The sequence below is a fragment of the Pseudomyrmex gracilis genome, unplaced genomic scaffold (assembly GCF_002006095.1).
Source record: "Pseudomyrmex gracilis isolate BER0280 unplaced genomic scaffold, ASM200609v1 scaffold_67, whole genome shotgun sequence".
In the NCBI taxonomy this organism is placed as follows: domain Eukaryota; kingdom Metazoa; phylum Arthropoda; class Insecta; order Hymenoptera; family Formicidae; genus Pseudomyrmex; species Pseudomyrmex gracilis.
The window spans coordinates 345,051-366,042 of NW_018020651.1; the positions used below are offsets into that span (position 1 = coordinate 345,051).

Consider the following 20,992-nt stretch of genomic DNA (forward strand, 5'->3'; position numbering starts at 1 on the left):
TTCTGCCAGAGTCGAATCGAATCGGTAAGATCGAAAGAGTAAATAATGAAAAGCGATTTTGAGACAGGTCGTCGTATATATAGAGAAAATTAAAAACGTAACTAAAGTCACGTGAAAGAGTAGAAAAACAACACGTGAAAATAACGACTGTAATTTATATTATATATAACATTAAATAATACATATTACCCTTACGAAAAAGAATTACTGGCAGTAATATATTGCAGCAGTGGTACGAAAGAATTACTAGCATTCTGTGTAATTGCCAGTAATATTCTCAGTGATTCCTGTAATACCTAATAATATTCTTGTGTGATTATCAGTAATATTTATATTACTGACTTTATTTATATGTAATCGGCAATAGTTCTTTTTCGTAAGGGTATACATATAATTTATTATATATTTATAATATTATACTTTATATTGTATTATATGTATTATATACTTACTACAGTAATGTCACTGACATTACGCGCGACCTTGGCGGGGTCACTGACCTCGGCCGCGCGGCCTTGGCGGGGTCATTGACCTCGGCCGCGCGGCCTTGACGGGGTCACTGACCTCGACCGCGCGACTTGGGCGGGGTCACTGACCTCGGTCACGTTATATATATATATATATATATGTGTGTGTGTGTATATGTGTGTGTATGTATTTGTAATATATATAGATATAGAATATTATCTATAATATATGTATATTATATATAATATATATATATGTATAATATTTTTTTTTTACGTTTTTCTTCGTTACGTGTTGTTTTTCCATTCTTCTCGCTTTCTTTTATTTTTTGAGTTTGATTTTCATGCGTTATTTTTGACATCTCTCGTAGGTGTATTACATAGTTTATAAGATGTATATATTAGCTGTCATCGCAGTGACAGGTTGTGTTCACTAACAACACGTTAAATAAAAATAACAATAGCGTGCGCGTAGCGCGCGCCTGTGTTGTGCTAGTAACATAAAAACACTATTATAACATGAAAATATTAACAATGTGTGGTTATATAATCAAAATACAGAAAAATTTAGTTTTAAAAGTAAAAAAAGAAAAGTAAAAAACTTAGTTTTAAAAGTACATATATTTTTTATTAGATATTTTTTCTCTTAAGCAAATATACTTGTTGAAATATATTTTAGAAGAAAAAACTTTTACAAATATATTATAAAATAGATCGAATTAAATATAAATATGCTTTTTGAAACCGTCAACTTAAGAAATAAGAGCTAGATTATACCGCGGATTTTCTTTTTTCTCTCGAGAAGAACAAACTCAATTACGGCGATTAGCGCAAAAACTTGACGTAATGTAATTATAATTCTTCACGTGGGAAGTGGTTACGGAAAAGATTACGATACCGTCGTCGATGCATCTTCGTGACCGTCTCCGTCGGTCATCGGTGCAGCAAACACAGCGGTGGTTCATTGTGATTTTAATAAGCCTTATGCAAATTACAAATGAAATTGTCAGAGGCAGGCCCGCGGTCCATTCTTCGTCGCTGATGGGGACAATTAGAGGAGCTTTGTCCGGCAACCGCGTTGTCCGGTCAGCCGACTGGCCGACAACTTGACTTCCAACGAGAGAGGAGTGGACCACCCGCCAACCTCTGATGTTTGTATCCGCTCCTCGGAACGTTCACTTCCGACTCTCGGAATCGCGCCATGCCTCATTGTGCTCACTTTCCTCTATCCTCTAACTCTCCCGTGATACTAAGTAAATCGTCGATACAATTAACACTTGGTTTAGCTGTGTACTATCAGCGATGAGACCAACGCTCATCTCGTCTTCTAGAGCTACGAACTCTACTACGATAGACTGCGTTCGGGAAGCGCGCCTATCTGTGCTACTTCATTATTTTATCTTTATTGCTTTTTAGATATAAAACAAAGACAGAATGATGCAATAGCGCTGATAGGGCGCTTCTCAATCGCTTATAACTTGTGAAAACAGTTTTTACACTTTTTGATATATATTTTTTTGTTTATTTACAGATTTACATAATTATATTGCTTCAGATATACTTGTTAAAGTATTGTTCGTTGGTTTCGGAACATTTCGTGTGTTGTGCAATTCTCGGATTTTAAAAGCTGCAGCATCAAAAAGCTCAGTTCAGAGATACTTGTGGCAGAGGAAACGAACAAGAGATGCTCGTTCTTTAGTCGCGAGGAACGAATTCGCTACGCGACGGTTGGCTTGATTCCGCAAGAAGGAAGACGTCAGAATCGCGGCACGGAATTGTTCTGCCGCAACCTAAAGAGAGGAAGAGAGAAAGAAAGAGCGAGAGGGATGCACGTCTCCTGGAACGCTGGAGGCCCACGGCCGAGAATGCGCCAGTGGGGGAAAGGGGAAGGGGAAGGAGAAAGGACGGGGGCAAGGGTGGAGGTTGGAAATCGAACGGAATCACGGAGAGGTCGGTGGTTCGGGGGCGGAGATAAGTTTTTACGGTAGGGTTACTAACTTACGGACTCGGCATTGTCGAGTTCCCGCCGACGGGAGGACAATGCGCCTTCGGAACACAATGCTTCACTCTGGAAATCTGAAGGCAGTCTTGACTACCAACCTGCAACCACCCATACCGCCTCCTTATGTGGCCCCCCTTTGATTTCCCTTTCCCTCCCCCCTATCTACCAATACCCGTTTCTTCGACATATACCACCCCTCGATTGCCGACCACACTACCCCTGCCGTTTCTGGCCCCCGTCGTTACTTTCTCATTCTTTTGCCTTTACTCCCCTTCTTTTTCCTTTCTCTCTATCACCAAAACCTTCTTTCGTCATAGCTTTCTCGGCCTTCCATTGTGAGTGACGATCTTCAAGTTCACGTTCATAAATCTACGGTCTTGGCAGATACCGCGATGTTTACAAGAAAACGAAAAAATTTTTTTTTTAATTTTTAAATCATGTGTTTTACTTTTGTTCTGAATCTTCTTGATGGGATACAGGACATACATTTAATATAAATTTGTGTGTGTATCAGTATATCCATTTCATTTTACTTATTTTCCAGTAATATAAAATATAAAATGTATGGGACGAGCGAGTTTACGAAATAGAAAAGAAAGATAGGGAGAAAGAAAAGTAGGGAGGGCGGACATTACGAGTCTATTTCAATCGCTCTTAGCTTTTCTCTTTCCACGAGTTTTGCCGTTTCTTTGCCCCACAAAAGCCACATTGTTTCGTCCACCGCTCTCGCACGGGATGCAAGCTGAAATGCTCCTCTTTCCGCGAATGCTAGACGATAGATAGTGCCGGCAATCAGACACGTAGAACGCATCTGATTCATATGGTAGAAGTACTCGTCGGCATGCAATTTTTCATACCGCATCTCATCGTTGCTCCTTGTTCTTTTGTCATTCCGCGCTTTTGTTGTTACTATTTACATTTTTCATAGAAATGTTTTAATAATTTTATACATCTTTTGATAGTTACTCGTATCTCATTTGTTTAAACAATCACAAAAATGACATAAAGTTCGGAGAACAAATTTGAAACAAGGTGTGTAAGCTAATTGTAAGAAAAAGATATGGTCCGATACTTAAAATGCTCGTTAAAAAAGTAATTAAACTCACTAAAAAAAGTAAAATTCTTTAAAATTTACTTTCGATAAAAGTAACTGTTTAATTCCGACAGTAGAGTAAATCATATCATTCATTTTAAACGAGCAATTGTTATTGCAAAAACAAATATTTATTCTTGTAATTTATAATATCCTTGAGTAAGTTTTTTGGTTTTATCTCAGATCATTCTACTATAATTTGTAGAGAAAATATCGTTGTGTAAAGACATCATCTCGACTCGAATTGAAAAAAAATTTGTGCGCTTGCTAGGCTGATATTCTATATTGATTTAGTTGAGATTCTCGGCAAAACCACTACTTATAGCGGGTACTCTCGTTCACTCTTTACACGAATAAAAATATTTATTCTACACTACATAGAATGAAAATATTTATTCTAACAGAAAGTAAAAAAAATTCACTTTTTATGAGAAAAGTCGCTCTAACTTGTGTGATTCGACAGTCACTCAAGTTTTCGAGTACTTTTTCACTCACAAGAGAAATCTAGAGAGAATGTTATTATTATTTATTTTTTGATATGTTTTCCAGTTTATCACATTTTCGAAAACTAATCTAAATGAAATAATCAACTTCTCCAAACTTCTCTAAGTAAAATGCATCGCGCGCTACATTGTCATATAGATAATTATTTTTTTCAACGATAGCTCTTATACACGAACGTTCTGCTAATTTATAAGACATTTTAATTTCTCTCGATGTCTATCCCGACGCTTGTATTAGATCTCCCACAGAAATGCTCATCACTTTCCCTCAAAAGGTTTTCTTCTCAGAGAGAGCGCACCCCTTCTTTTCCCCTTCTCATCCTTCTTACCCCCGCGCCTCCTGTCTCTTTTCTACCTTCCTTTCTATCTGTCCTACCTTTTTTTGCAATGTCGCTCGCTCTCTCTTTTCTTAACTCTTTCATCCCCCTCATCCGCCGCCGTCCTCTCTCTTCGCGACAACATTCTTTTCAGTATTCACTGTGCAGTTTCTTGTACCGATACTTCCTTCTTTCATCGTCGCGTTATTCAAGCTTTTGATGCCGCGGCGACAAAGCTCTTTACTTCTTTCCGCGAACGAATGAAAGCAAGGAACGTTGACGATATATATATATATATATATATATATATATATATATATATCCATATACTATATATAAACTCTCTCGAATACGTGTGCATGTGAGAGTGCGACGTTTGCGCGCGCCATAATGCAGCGCATAGACGAACGCAAACATAAAATCGACGTTTCGTACTTTGAATATTCGTCTGCTTGAAGAGCAAAAATAGTTGTCCTTCTGGCAATTGGCTTGTCCTATAGATTTTCATAACTGACGACTAATTTCATATTTTATAAAAAAAGAAGTATAGAATTGATAGGCGTATACTTGTCTGCAGATTTTGTACATAGGGGTAAAGTGAATTCCGAGCAATAATGTGAGAATACAACTAGGGGTATCGGCTAGGGTACAGCGAGACTAGTAGGAGAGAAAAGATCGTCTTTTTGTGTTTTTAATGCACTTCGAAACCGACGACTCAGCATATGGGTCACGTATAATGTCTCACTCGTTTAGCTGGTGACTCAGCATGTGGGTCATAATATCATTAAAATAAGAATTGCCGGCTACTAGGGATAATTTTGTTACAAAACATTGGTCTCGTTTTTTATTTTTGTTTGCTGTATTAGATTTTTTTACAAATTGATTTTGTTGATAAAAAAAGAGACAAACAGAGAAAGAGAGGGGGAGTAAAAATTTATAAAGTTCGAATAATGAACGCGATGAACTTCTTCCGCTCGTGTAAAGGTCATGAATTATCCCTTGTTGAAAGGGTCAAGCTTTTCCTGAGGGGATGACGATATTGAAAGAAGTCAACCAAGTATGATGGATTGTTTGTTTTATTATAGTAAGTGGATATATATATATATATATATATATATATATATATAGCAGATCTAAAAGTTTGAAACTTATGATCTTTTCTAATAAAACAAACATATAATCTAACTCTTACAAAACCTGTTTTTTTCTCGAAGCGTATGACCTAACTCTGAAAAATTTAAAGCTAGAATGTTAGTGAAAAGTAGGCGCAACACTTATTGTAAAATTACAATAAGTATAATAAGTATATAAGATAAGTATATAAGATTACAATAAAAGTATATAAGATATTTTTCACAATAAAGTATTTCCAAATTGTACGTGTCTCACTGCAGAAAAAAATACATTTGCAATCAAAGGGTTAATAGACGATGGTGACTAATTCATGAGCACCAGATGTCGCGACAACGGTCGACATCGCACGCGATATCGGAATTCGAGAATGACGGATAATGCGCGGGGGATCGCGCGCGAGAGAGGAGAGGAAGTGGGAAGGAAGGAACGCGGCGTAGACGGGGAGCGGTGGATTGGTGGCAAAGGGTGAAGCGGAGAATACAGTGGTGTCCCTGTCCACGAGCAACTCGCTCTATTCGCTCGTTCGCTCGCTCGCTCGCTCACTCGCTCGCCAGCAGCATCATCATAAGACCTCTTTGTCCTCCGGCAATTTCAGCGGCATTGTCACCGTCAACAATGTCCACTTGACATTCTCCTTCTCGCTCCCACACATTGTTAACCCATCCCGCCGTTCTCTCTTTCAATCATAAAGCTCATCGTAGACGGACCCGTTCACGTAGTAGCTTCGCTTTGCCCCGTCGTCGTGGATGCACCTTAACCGTCTCCCTTTTTGTTATCCAGATGCGCGATGATTAAAAGCGCTTGGTAGTTTGAGGTCATCGGATCTCTTGACTCGTCTTCTATAAAGTGTCGATCGCCATGGTTTTCACTCTCATGTAAGTGGTGAATCGTCTAAGTGGAAGCTTATTTTTTATTTTTATTCTCAACGTTTTTCTCGAATGTATTACCGCTAACTATCACATTCACGTCAGTAAAAACTTATGTCACTAGAGAGAAAGCCACACTTGCAGAGATCAGATGAGACAAATCATTTTTATACATTTCAGACTTCTCCTTTCTACGGTGATTACGATTTTCAGACACTTTTTCCCTCCTTCTACCTTGCGTTCGCACCTTCCGCAAACCTTGTTCCACTCGTCTCTTTGTTCTTCCTCGTGGCCATCTATCCATTGTCCACATTGTTACGCGATAGCGTCTCTTTCTTCTCCGCATTGTTTCCGCGCATTGCTTGACAGTGGCTCGCTCGTTGAATTCTTTTTGCCTACTGGGCGAGACTCGTAGTTATCTCGTTGCTAAGCGCCGTTCCCCAGAAGATCTAAGTGGGAGATTTTAACGAAACATTTTTATGCGATGATAATCAAAAAAAGTCCGGGTCAGATTAGATTCTAGAACTTTTGTCAAGCTTTTAAATTTTTGTAATAATATGTAAACACACACACACACACATGTTTGTCTCTCTTCGAGCTGCGTGTGACACACTTGTCGCGATCAGTACGAGGCCTTAGAACCGTCTCTTCGCAACGTCTAAGAATCTGTCATAATAAAATACGCACAAGCGAGCCCCGCGACATTACAGTCGATAACACAATGCGCACCTACACGCGCGTCCGTGTATTTCGTGAAAGTGGACGCGTTTTACTTATGGCACGCATTGTTCTATTGTGCCTGAGAGATGAGCGCATTACTGTCCGTTGTCCCCTTTCCGAGCAACCCTAGGACAATGTCGCGCCGCGCGCCGTCGTTAATCAGGCATCGTTCCTGAACAGCCACATAGTAATTCGCAGGGTTTATGGTCGCCCGGGCGCGCGGCGTTTATATTTGCAACTTTTGCTACGGCCGGAAAATACGATGTGCAACCAGTATATTGCGACGAGTTCTTGTGAATTTTATAAAAACAAAAAAAGACCAAAATACTCCAAGAGCCTCTTACGAGTAAAAAAAAGGCTAAGGAGAACGAGTCGACGGACTTTTTATTGAACGTTCGCGAATAACACATATACATGTACGTATATTTATAGAGACAGAAAAATAGACACAATCACAGCTTACAAAAGAAATTCAAGGCGAGAGAATAAACTTGCCATAGACGGGTAAAAAATTATTGTACCGATCACGACGAGTAGTCGATATCGGTGATATAAGAAACGCCTCTTTCCTGTGCGGTAATGGGCAAAGCAGCGGAGCTGCTGTGAGATACCTACTAGAAGATAGAGAGAGTAGCAAGTGAAGATGTAAAAAGAAAGAGAAAGAGGATAAAAGAATAGGAGGAGAAGAAGAAGAAGAAGAAGAAGAAGAAGAAGAAGACGAAGAAACGAGAGAAAAGGGGATCTCGTGCGTGTAAAGCAAGCCGGTGCGTGTGTATTTGTGAACGGTCCAGGAGTAGGAGGTAAAGTGTTCGCGACGAATCTACGGAATGGGGTGGAAGCACAATGCTCCAACAATGACGCTATTGTAGAAACGAATAACACATACTCTTGCGCTTTACCCTGTGCTTCGTCGAGTGTAAGCCGTATAGCTGAATCAAATGAATAAGAGAATACCATCGCTAAGACACAGTTTCGACTGATGCTGACGTCGAAAGAAATAGTTCGTGAGATGAAAATTATCCGAACGGTGAGATAATATTTAATATAATACAAGCGTTTTCCGCATATTTCTGTATAATTCAAATATTTTGATATTTTGCACGCACTTGAACCACTAATTTTGTTAAGTAATGTTTTTCACAATCAAGCATTAAAAATTTTACTTGAAAAAATTAAAAAAGTTTTACTTTTATACGCGACTTTAGTGCGCGCATACAAAAAAGTACGCGCAATATCTCGTCAATAAAACGTAGGGATTAATTTGCGAGCGATAGGGGGTGACGACGGGCTCGAGACGTGAACAAAAATGAATCGAAGCGAAAGTGAGAGCACCTAGTTTATCGTGCGCGCATAAATAGCGTGCTTGAAAATCGTCGGAACGACTCCGGCCGAGAATTCGCGCTGTGTAGGATGCAAGTAGCAGAGAGTCGGTAAGAGGGGGGAATATACGTAGGCAGATTTAATTAGCATGGACCGACGGAAACCCTCGGGGGGTAGCCGGGGACGGAGCTGGGCAGTTGGAGCGTTAAAGTTAAATGACGGTTGGCGGTTGCTTATTCTTCCCGGCAACTGATGCTTGATAATCTGCGAAATCTCCTTGCCGACTCTCAATTCTGCTCGATAGTCCGCTGCCTGCGCAGGCCAATTCCCTCAATGGAACGAGTCAAGCCAGCCACGGGCTGACTCCCTTAATTGTAGTCGCTGCGTCTCTCATCTCTCAAGCGCTTCTTCTTTTTTTTCTTCTTTTTGTTTTTAATCGCCGCCGCGTATCGTGTTAGGGACGTTTCCACGGTCTCTCGAAAATTTCGGAAATTGCGTAAGCGTAGTAGCGCGAGAGAGCTGAATGCTTCTGCTTTCGCGTGCATATTTCGCTGAATTACAATGGACTGTGAATAGTTTTGGGATATTATTCTCCTTCTCCCGCTTGGATGTAAAGGTCGTAATGATGAAGAAACAGCGTAATGTAAGTTTTGAAACATACGTTTCCTTTAAGTTAAAGCGCGTTCGATGATGATTTCGCGCTCTGCTGAAAACGTGGTATCTGAAATGCTAGTTTTTTTTCCCCGTATATGTCTCATCATTTGTTTAAATTTATGTTACTTGTTATTTACGATAATCTTGTTTGCACAAGTGACTTGTACACTTTTGCGCTTGGATTTCACGGAACATTCGGCGAAAATAATCGTCAAGTAATCGCGCGAGATCCTACATTAACCCATTCTATATTCCCTCTCGCTCCCTCCGTCTCCTCCTCGCTCTCCTCGTTCTCTCCCACTCTCTTTTCAACCCTCCGACACTCGTCCCGAACGCCACGAAAACCCCGCACCTCGTCTTTTCCCCGCAATTTTTCCGCCACATTTGCTTTTGTCTCGCGACAACAATGCATCGCTTCTACCGCTATGACATAAAAATATGTGCAGCGATGTATCTCTCCTTCTCTCTTTCTTCCTCCGTCTCCCTTCGTTACTTCTGCGCCGTTTTCTCCCGTCCTATTGCTCATCTCCCTATTTCCCGTTTGCCGACACATCACAGAGGAGATTCTGCTTTTCGTCTTTTTCGTACGAAAAAAAGTATATTTCACAGTCGAAAACAACGCCGTTCTCATTCTTTAAACAACTCAAGATCTCTTATTATCTTAATGTTGCACATTCAAAATATGTTTCTCTGCATTTGTTATAACATTACAATATATATAAATAAATCTCTAACACGTACGAATAAATTACATTGGAACGAAATTGTTCTTCTCACCAATCGACCTTAACTATATTTGCAGGTTTTCAGATGACGTTCACGTATCTGATCTTGGTGCGAAGAGACTCGAAGAAAATTGGTTCGGGCAGCCCGCGACTGCGAGAATATTGTTCGTTACGGCGGCGCCGTTGCCGATGGAATTTTCGTCGGATGGCCGAACAATGAGCATGCAAATGATCGGCCGAAGATCGATATCGGTGCGATCAGAATTTTCCTGCGGCTCGCGGTGTGCTGAGGGCGCGGACTCTGCCCTCTTCCTCTCCTCCGCCTCCGCTTCCCTCATCCCCTTGGTAGACAAAAGGGGACCGGCGCCGGTTGACAATGGCTCGATGGCATTACGTATGCAAGCGCAGGACTCCGCTCTTTTCGAATTCGTTGCATTCTGCCTTTCCTCCGCAACCGTCCTCTTTTCGCGTCCTCTTCCAGTTACGTACCGTTTCTGGCTGCTCGGCTCTTCGGTCTGGAAGCCGTATCCTCTCGCGGATGCGGTCCGCAATTTGCAATCGCCAATTCGACGGACTGTTCTCGCCTACCGGATCTCTTTTGCCTTTTTTTGCTGCCTACTACGCGAGCTTTTCCGTGCACCGACGTAGCACGTTATTGCGAGCACGCATCGTCGTGATTTAAGCCGTCGCAGATCAAAGAGTAACGCTTTTCGGCGCTGAGTCTGCTTTGATTTTACATTGTATCTTCTTTCTATTGTTCGAGCACGTACAAAGAAACTTTTTGAGCTTCTACGAGTCTAAAGTTATATATTTATCATATATATTTATCATTAATTGAAGAAAGAATTTATCTACAGGAATGTTTTTTCTCTCACAAAAACGCGTGATACACAAGTTCTTAAATCGATTAAAAAAGTAATGATGTTCTTTACGAGCTTGAAAAAATATATATACTCGCACTTAATTTGAAATATCAAAGTATATGAGCACCACGGTATTATGCAGGACTTCCCATCGTCGGAGCTCGGTTTACGACGTTGCGAGCGATAAAATGATATAAAGCGCATCACTTCCTTGTCCACTTGATGCGCGATTCTTTGTCGGCAGCCGCGAGACGCCTCCTTCGGAAAATGCAACGTCAATGGAGGATATCCGAGAGCGTTCCGCTCGTAAAGCAGTGTGTGACGTAAAGGCGGGCTATATAATAAACTGTAAAGTGCTGGCTAGGCCGCGAGTAAAAAGAGGTACGTCGGCGTAAGAGACGATTCACGGCGTGAACGAGAGAGAAGAAAAAAAGAAGACAAATATATATATATATATATATATATATATATATATAAAGACGCGAGGAGAGATTGCAAAAATGGTAGAAGACTCACGGGTTACAATAACAGTTCGAGACAAAAGAGACAACGCACCAATAAGAAAAGTTATAAAATAATAACAATTTCGAACAACATGAAGAAACACTTGTAGAGTAAAATTTATTCAATAATTGGCACTTCAAAAACTTGTCAATTTTTTGTTCTCAAGAATATAACTAAACTAAAAAAAACACTCTAAAATAATGTTGTCATCTAAAAAACTACAAATTTATGTCAAATGATGTAAAAGAAACATCAATCGTTAAATTATTACAAAAATGTTAACAGCTAAAAAAATCAATAAGTGCCAATCATTAAGTAAGAGTGCTAACTATAGGTTCGGTTAAAACCTATTTCTCATTGTGTCTTCCGCAATTTTTCTTATCAGTCAAGTTAACACCGTGCTAATTTATGTAGAATGTAATTAATTTCGGCGTACGTATGTGTTCACGGTTCACTCGTGCCGATGCCTTTTGTATTCACTACGGAATACACGACTTCTCGTTATACGTTTCCTCCGTGTACGTGCATCAATCGGGGAAGAGATAGTTGGCTCTCCTTCGCCCACCACCCCGATACGACATAGGTTTAGTATCGTGAAGTGTGGCCCCGGGGTTGTTACGAACTTAATGAAGCTATTTTCCGTTTAATTAGAATCCCACCGTGATCCTTCCATTCTTAGGTGGGTCTCGTGGTTAATCCTTCCGGCCGCGATATTAAGACGCCGAGCGTTCCTTACAAAGCGCGCCCGCTACCACAATATCGTCAACTATATTGACTCGTCCTTTATGCACTCAGCAAGCTTCGGCGCGAGAAGGCGCGCGCACAATATGCGTATTATTTATAGGCTTGATTTTCGCCCGCTTCGTCGAAGTATATATAACAAAGTGTAAGACGTTTCGCTACAAATAATGACCTTGCGAGACTTTTAAAAGCTACATACATTAAACGAAGAGATAAAGCGACTTGTATTAACAGCTCGAACTTCGCTGAAGTGAAAGATTGAAATAATATACCCTAATAAATGTACCCTACGACTATTGGTTGTGTTTCTCTTCTTGGTTGGCAATGCAAGTCGTCGTTCAATTTGTCTCAATCAATTACACGTGACCTCGACGAAGTATCGAGTTACCATTCTTAGTAAATCATCTGTGTTAAACTCTTGTTAAACACGGCTCTTCCTGTAATTTATCAACAACCTTATTGCTTCTCTATCCATCTCTTATACTAATTTCGATTTACAGAGAGACGAATTTAGGCATGGTCTTTATTAGGCTGCAGCTCGGGACCCCGTTCAATCAACGGGCCTCTTCGTGGTCAAAAATAAACGGCAAAACCAATTGTTTTTTTTTGCAATAGAAATAATTTCAAGTACTGGCACAGTTAAATGGGTAGGGCCTCTTTGCGGTCAAAAATAAACGGCAAAAACAATTTTTTTTTTTTGCACTAAAAATAATTCCAAGTACTGGCACAGGTAAACACAGTGTTAGCTCAAGGCCCCCAAAGTTAACGGTCCGCCTCTGTCGATTTACGAAAGTGTATTTTTTTATGTTGCATACGATATATCTATTAAATAACAAAAAGAAATATAGTAATTAAAATACATGTTAAATATAAAAGTCAATTATACATTTGCGAAATGATAGAATACACGTATGAATTGTTTGCCTGATAGTGTTTTTAAACATTTCTGTATATTGTTAATAAAAGCGTATTAGTTTGCAGCACAATCATGTTTATTCCGCTTTTTACAACAGCTTAAGAAAATATTCAGAAATGTATTATTACAAGAGAAACAGACTTTTTTCTCTGTGCGTATACTCACGCGCGCATACATAATGTGTGTCTTTGTTAGATCTCTTTCTTCAACTACTTCTTCGAATATTTTTTATATTGTTTATTAGCATATATCCGTTCTCCAAGACTTATTTTGCAAATAATAGGATTCTCAGGTCAGAACATTGAGCGAACAGAGAATAGAGAAGTTTTAGAGACTATTGACCTTTTAAAGTTTTTCTGAACAAAAAAAAGATAAAAACAAACGGCGCTCGAGGAACAGTCAAGAATAGCGCATCGTCTTCAGTTGCTTTGTAATTGTCTTGTGGAAGCTTCGACGGATAAGAAAAATTTTGAACAAGCGACGACTCTGATCGGTTAAGAATATCGAGTAACAATTTCGCAAGATTTCTCATTACGCGTGCAAAAATCGAAAACTCGTGTAGAAGTGCTTAAATTTATCAATCTCGTTTTTAGTTTAGAATTTCGCTTTGCTCAATCTTTTTCAATCAAAAGCGTCGTCTCAAGAGTGACGAATCAAATAGTGCAAGTGAATATCGATACAGTGCGCGTATGTCATGAATATAAAAAATTCAGTAAAATATGTACATATAATCCTAATAATTTTTTTACACTCAAAGTTGTAACATTCACTGTCTAAAAATTCAATAATATATTCACACACGTAGCGCGTAGTAAGATTATATAGTAGTTTTATTATTTACGTGTTGTATACACAATTAACGCGTAAATATTAAAGTACGTGAAATAACACACAAAGAAATGCTAATAATTTTTAAATTAGATATAGAACGCAGGTAAAAAATTCTAAAATTTGGCTATGAATAACAAATTATATTCCAGAGACTGCTCTGTCCTTTCTCGTGTCGAGTTAGAAATGCACGTAACAAACTTGTAGATTATTGTACGTACATACAAACGGAAAATCGGGACGCGACTTTTTGGTTTGCATTCGTGTAATGTAATCCGTTAGCGCGCCGCGCCGCGCCGCGCTTCGGAGTGGGAGATCACGTGGTGGGGGCGGTAACTTCGCGAAAGCAGCGTCAGTTTCATGCTGCGCGCAAGACAGTGCGGTACGTTTGTGTCGGAGCTCGCGCTCCGATATCTAGTTCGTTCTGCTCCAACTCGTTTCGGCTCGAAACGTTTTACATTAACGCGCGAGCGAATAAAATCGCGTATGCAAAAGTCGGGAGTGCCGTAAAAACAGTCGGTTGTCGTGTTAACATTTTGACAATTTTGATAACGCAGTCGCCATTATGCAGCGTACGTGAATTTTGCGACGTGCTTTTTCGCGTGCGACTATAGTAGTTTTTTTATCGCTTCTGTGATTTCGTTTGATAGAATCGGCAACAATATTATATTGTACACGTCAGTGTTTCGATTTGTCCAGGATTGTAGTTAACACAATTTTACCGTGAATTCGCAGAAATTGTAGGTAACTCGTTCAATGTTTTATCGTCCATTCTATTTCTACTTATGACGTGGTTGCGCGACTAACTTCACTCTACTAGTAATGTTTTTTTTTTTGCGAAAAGTTATCCAAAAACCTAAACAAAAAGATTTTAAAGCTTGAAGTCTCCGATTTAGTTTGACACAGAGAAACGCTCGACATGCGAACGCTTCGACTTTATATTCCAGAATTAATTCTGTCGGATCAAATCCCAGTAATTCTACTTCTAGGTAACTGTTACAGTTTTGTTGCATCGCGCGAAAGCTTTGTTGATCGATAACAATAACGTAAGTTACGTAATATAAAGGAACTAAATGCACAAAAGCGATCATTGTGTCAACATAAAAAAAGATATGCATTAAAAACATTGCATATTTCTCAGTTCTTTGTCTAAAAATCGTAAAATACTCTTATTAGCAACTGACATTCGTGCACGGTTATTCATTATTTTCAGTAACGAGCACTGCATGTATGAAATATATACATATATCTTTTTTTGTGTCATCTTTTTAACAAATAAACGCGTTTTCGACAATACAGGTGTATAATTTTGTTTTTCCGCTAAGATAAATTAAAATTTATCTTGCTCACTTTCGAGATATTCTTACGAAGCACGTCGCGAAATGAACACGTTCAAAAATATTGTTCGCGAACGCGAAAAGGGAATAAACAGTGGTGATGTCGTACGCAGAGCAAACGGACGCGCAAAGAGAGATTCTCGAAGACGGTCAGCTGCTGCCCTTTTTCCCGCGCGCGTGTCTTCGCTGGGGCACGCCGGGTGGTGCACGCCTCGTCTCGGTCGCCGCGAGTGTCCGCGAGACGAGGCCGATGATTTAGAGAATCTCGCGTGTGAGTGACGCGGTGACGCGCGGACAATGCGCGGAATTTCGGTTTTGAATTTTGCGCGACGATCGTGACAGCGCGTCACGCGCCCGAGGCCGCTCGCTGGATGTAGTGCCGCGGGTTGCAATGACGTTTGGCTTTGACCGAGTGGTCGTTAGAGTGGTCGGTATCTCTATCACCTCGCTGGGATTGGGATCTGATTTATGTTGCGCCAGGCACCCACCGCCGAATTTCTGCCTCAGCCTCAGCAGCCAACGACCTGGATTCGTCCTCCGGTGGTAAGCAGAATGATTTCTTTTAAATGCTGGCATGGTTTTTACGTGTGCAATCTTTTGTTTCCGTTCCTACCCGTGTCAAATGTTGCTTTCCAGTAGTTTTTGTCAAAAGCTCGAACAGCCATGCGTGTCGTAATAAATAAAATCTGAATTCCTATTATTCTCTCTTAGCTTATTCGATTGTTGTTTTGTGTAAATGTAAATTTGTTTAACAATACATATGGTAAGTAATTTGCTGTAACTTCGTTTTTATGCAGATTTTATAACAAGAAAATGAAAATCCAATTTTTTTCACTCAATATGTAAGAGAGTATTCCATACGCGCGCTCTAAGAATTAATGGGACTTTGATACATTATGATAATGAAATGTCTTTTTTTATCACGATATCTTTTCTTTCTCCATTAATAATTCTAGTATTAATATTATGAATGCATTATGACACGCGACGTATTGGGTCCGTCGTCGGCCTATTTCAAACTCTCCTCTAAGAGCGTGCAATATCCAGGAGATCGCGGAGGGAAAGATCGAATGAAGCTTCAAACGACAGAGAGGGTGCGTTGAGGGTACAGATGAATAGGAAAAGGACATGGCGAACGTTAGGGGGTTGGCAACATAAAAGGCCAGCAACCCCTGCTCCAAGCAGGCTTCGATTGTTTCGGGCAAGCCGCGTTCATTTGTTTTTCTTCGTGTGCGCTTTTGCGTTTCTCGCTCTCCTATCTTCGGTCGTGTGATTCTTTTCTTTTGTACATATCCTCTCGCGCTCGCGTACGCGTGCCAGTTCTCTCGATCATTTCGACTGCTCCTAACACTTAGTCATTTTTATAGTGACTTTTGTGCATATTGTACTGTATTATTGCTTATAATAAACAATTCTGCATATAGATCATAAATTATATTTATATATAATTAAAATCTTGTATTTACAATTCTCTTATGTTCATTTTCAGATGTTCTGTAGTCAGTGAGACGGTCTGACAGCATCTTAAGATAAACTTAAGACTATCTCAAATATAAGATTTGACTATAAATATCGATCTCTTAGGGCCTTACTCTACCGAAGGAAAAATTATCTTAACACAAAACAATTTAATTTTCTTTAAAACAACTATTTAGTTGGTACTAATGACGTATTTATTTGTATTTTAAACGTTTATTTTCTTAATTTAAGTATTTACATTACGTCCTCTTTTAAAAGTTATATAAGTTCTTACCAACTATTTTTTTTATATTTAATATTTTATATTTCATAAAATATTTACTAGAATGAATTTTTTAACTAAAAAGAACTTGAATTTTTTAGTTTTAAAAAACAACATAGTTTGAATAAAAGTGTATATTTTATTAAAAAAAAAGTATTTAAACCTAAAAAATAATATACTGTTATATATAAAATACATAATATATAAAAATTAATATACTAAATGTAATGTGCATATTTACTCAAAATTAAATGCCTTTACCTAAAATAAACAATTTATTCTAACAAAAGCGAGAGAGAGAGAGAGAGAGACAAGGAGAGAAAGATTAAAAATGTATTAAAGAGATTTAAATAATGATATGTTTGCAAATCGAGAAGATAGTATTCTCCACGACACGCTTAGATTGCGACGACCACCTGTGCACGTGCATTTATATATGAGAGCCGGTTCGCACGTGGCGAATCCCCCGCCGTTATACTGCAGGCGCTCTAGCCATTTACGAGATACAAGTACATTACGCGTAAAAGAAAAATATAAATTTATTTAATATAAATTATTTATTACATTTCGCGGTCATTATTACGTTGATATCAGCATGTAATTTTCAAATAGCCAAAACATATGTTGCGGAAAACAGTTATTTGTATTGAACAATATAATGAACCGATACTCAAAGTGATCGTTTCACTAATGAAATCGACAAGAATCGACGCACACCGTCCGGTCAATTAAACGGTGTCATCTGCAACCGTGAAATTTCGAGCGGTTTAATCGTAGTAGCAACAGCTGACAGACACGAAGCGATGCGCTCCAATTTCCTCACCCGTGAACAGGCAATGTGGCAATAACGTTGCGGATGGCTACCAATTATTAAGTCCGTCACGTTGACTCATTAGTACACGCTCGAACATTTTTTTCTCAGTATTCTGGACAATGTTGTAAAATGTTCTTATTATTTTTTTAATTGTGCTTTCTTAATTGAACAAAATAACACAGTACCGTTTCTATCATTAGTTGATGATGTTCTTCGCAATCATAAATTCTCAAAACGGTGATTTGATCATTTCGGATCACTAGATCTTGGAGATAGATCGGAGATACTCGCAGATCGAACTGTTACTATTTATCTGACAAGAGACCCTCTCCGTGCCGGGTCTATTTGGCGATATGCGTGCGATCGGTGAAGCTCGTTGCGACGATTACTATTGGCAAATCTCTCGAGCGCGGAGCGGACCGAGATATTCGCGCACAATAGCCGCCGTAGTTACCAGGCATGCACATGCAGATGTAATTCAGCAAGTAGATCGAGCAGCGACTCATTAGCCGCGATTCAGATTCTTGCCGCGCGGCGTGAGCTCCTTTTCCCGAGCGCCTTCGAGTTCGGGTCCCCGCGTAGCGAGTAACGCGTCTCTCTCTTTCTCTCTGTCTTCTCTCTCTATTTCTCTCTCTCTCTCTCTCTCTCTCTCGATCGATTCCTCAACGCTCTGAATCGACGGCGCGCGCGACGACGAGGATGATGTCCTTCTCTCTCTCTCTCTCTCTGTCTCTCTTTCTCTTTCCATCCATCTCTCAAGCGAGTGTCGGCGAGCGAGCGGGCATATACGGAATAAATCGTGGCTTCGTTACACGCGACTCGAAGGCGGCAAACAAATAGGGTTAATTCCACGTGCGCCCGGTAGCCTGAATACGTCGTTTCCGAATGGAGGTAATTCCGGTGACAATGTGGCCTTTGATTTCATAGAACCGCACGGTCGAACGACCACCTCCTTCCTCCGCGCGTTTCCAACTCCCTCTTTGCGATACCCCCCCGTCCACCTTTCTCCTCCTCGTCCTCACCCTCTCCGCCCTTCGAACTGCTCTCCCGCGAAAACCCTGTTTCATCCTGTGTGCGCTCCGCGAATATACATATAATAAAGTAAAGCCAGAGCCACCACTGCCGGCTCCGACCAACCCGGACGAAGGAGACTTTATTCAGTAACTAGCGATTCATACGAAATCGCGAATCCATTTCTGCTTGGCTTCACTCTCTCCGCGCTCTCTCCTCCAACCCTCCGCCACTCCCGGCGACGTTCCCGTTCGTTTTCTTGGTTGCAGCGCCGCGAAGTCGCGAACGGCGCGCACTGCGAATGATCTGCGCTTTTCCCGATCCATCCAAATCGGAGGAAAAATGAAAAGGGGAGCTAGACAGCGATCGAGAGATTAAATCAATAATTGTTTTGTGCCATGTCGCGTTTTAGACGTTAAAAAAAATAAGAGTTGTGGACAACATTGTTGAAGATGTAAGATTGCGGAGGAAGAACGATATGAAATCGCGCAAGTTTATATCACCCCTTGCGAAGATCGCGAAGACTTGTTTACATCGACTGCGGAAAGTCAAAGTTCTCGGAGATGGATCGCGCGCATCCGGAGGGCGAACTTCGAATAAATCGTCTCACGGGGAAAAAAAACGGGCGAACGCTTTCCTTCTTAATGCGGGTGAAATTGTATTCGCGCTCGCGGTGGCAAATCTGCGTATTATACCGCGATAATACAAACGTAAGCAGGGACAAGAGGGTTTCGATGCTTATCGACATTGACTATCAATCAGTAGGTGAAAATGGAACAGGCTTTTGCGCAACGCAACGATATTTCACATCTCGTTTACGTTCCGTATCAGAATAAACGTCTGAGAAAACACGTGAATCACTACGTGATTTTCTTCATTCGCTCATCTTATTTTAACTCCATCAAAAGATATAATCTGGATTCATAAACGCGAATATTCATATGATAATCATACACATACACACATACACGTTACGCACGCGCGCGCACACGCGTGTAACGACGGGATCGGTTATTAACAACTCTACAGTTGGGTTTTTTCCTCGTCGCGGAACGTCTTGAGAAAATTTTTCCAAAGGCTTTCCGTGGCGTTCACATTACCTCAGTATGTAGACGATAAAGAGGACGAGGCGGTGGGGGAGGGAAGGGGTGGGGGAGGGGAAGGGTGAGGACGAACGTTGTGCTAAAGCGGGAAGAACGCGAAGTCAAGGGAAGAGTTTTCGCCGCATTCGGTACTCCTCCGGAGCTTGGAAATATTTCCGAGGATTCAGCGAGTTTATTAAGGCTATTCAGAGCGCCTCTGCCTCTGAGACAGCATTGTGGATACAATTTAGTCTTATTCATCCCTTCGCGGATGTCTAAATATTTTCAACCCTCGCCCGCCCTCCCGTTTCCTCTTACTTCTCTCTCCATCTCTTTCTCTTTCTCTCGCTCTGTGCAATTCTAAGTTCTCTGCAAGAGAACTCTCCTCCCCCTCTACGTCTTCCTCCTTTCCCTACCCATTCCTAGTTTGTAACGTTTTATCTCGCGCTAATGGCGACGTATTCGTGCCATGACAACCCGCAATTTCACGCACTCGAATGGGTTACGCGATCCAATTCCAAAGAGACGGTTGCAACTTTTCGTTGCCTCGATGCTTGCTAGTGTTTTCTTTCCTTATGTATATATATTCTTTCTTTTATATATTTTTTTAACGCGATTGTATACAATATTAAGGAAGCAAGATTATATTTCATCACATGGGCATTGATTGTAAATACAATTAAGAGAAAAAATGTCTTTTTTTTGTTTTTTTTTATCTTTCTCGCAAAAGAAAGTTTTCGAGAAGTGTCGTGTCTTTTTTTTTTCTCGACTGCTCTCAGGATACGTGCATTCAGCGAAAAAGCAATGTTATGACCAGCATACTTCTTCTGCCTCAGGATGAAATTAATTTTCTCTCTTCTTTTCCAGCCTTAGATAATTTCTACGACATTAAACGATTCTTTTTGAAGGCAGTCGCGGCTGTCGGCGGTCCATTGTTGCGGTGGATAACGTGTTATGTAAAAAGGCAGGTTTCGTCGTGTTATTCTGCCAGTGTAATCTTCCTCCTTACTTCTTTAGTCTTTTGTTGAATATAGTTTTATGTAGGATGAAATGACAAAAAAAAATTGAAGGGGAGAATGAGATTAGCTTTATAATAATGATAACAATAGCAACACAATAATAATAATAATAATAAGTCATATTAAGAATACAAAATATGGAATTGACATGTGTATATATGTATATGTATATTTGTCAAGTTTTATACTTATTACCCAATAACACTTAAATACAACATATGGCATACATAAAAGTAAAATCGAGATTGACAAGTCTTTCAATAAATTGAAGATCTAATAAATGAAGTTACAACTGATAGGCTGTTCAGAAGTCTATTCACAACTTATTGTAAATT

General features: G+C 40.1%; 1 protein-coding gene across 1 annotated transcript in view; it reads left to right on the top strand.

Moving 5' to 3' along the window:
- The first annotated feature begins 15,222 nt into the window (after positions 1 to 15,222).
- The window catches only part of LOC109854486 (transcription factor Sox-3-A-like), a 277,431-nt gene continuing 271,661 nt past the window's right edge, over positions 15,223 to 20,992 (top strand). The window contains exon 1 of the transcript XR_002250222.1: positions 15,223 to 15,533. The gene's annotated coding sequence lies outside the window, so the exon portion shown is untranslated. The remainder of the gene's footprint in view (positions 15,534 to 20,992) is intronic.